This window comes from Plasmopara halstedii, assembly GCF_900000015.1.
Source record: "Plasmopara halstedii genome assembly, contig: Scaffold_3060, whole genome shotgun sequence".
In the NCBI taxonomy this organism is placed as follows: domain Eukaryota; phylum Oomycota; class Peronosporomycetes; order Peronosporales; family Peronosporaceae; genus Plasmopara; species Plasmopara halstedii.
Window position 1 is genome coordinate 1,818,768 of NW_020189964.1, and position 388 is coordinate 1,819,155.

The following is a 388-nucleotide window of genomic DNA, read 5'->3' on the forward strand; positions in this document are numbered from 1 at the left end:
GTTCGTGGTGTACCCGTTAGACCGGTGCTATAATATAGCAAGCCGTTATTCAACGAATATCGGCGCAATCGTGCACGCTGTCTCTGTGACAATTTCTTGTCCAAGTTTCCGAATTCCTTGCTCCCTAGAGTTCGTGGCAGCGCTACACACATCCCATCACCCGCATACGCGGTACGGATCAAAACCGTCACAGACGACGTTACAATTGTCACATAAGCAAGCTCATAGGCTGGTCTGCGTGACAACGCATTAACCAAAGCACCATGCTTTCCCGGCTTATACTTCACCTCGAAGTTATATGCCGCGAAGAAGGATAGCCATCTAGCTATTCTCTGCGAGAGGTGGGGCGACTGAGTCGCAGTGCGTAGTGACGCATGATCTGTGTAGA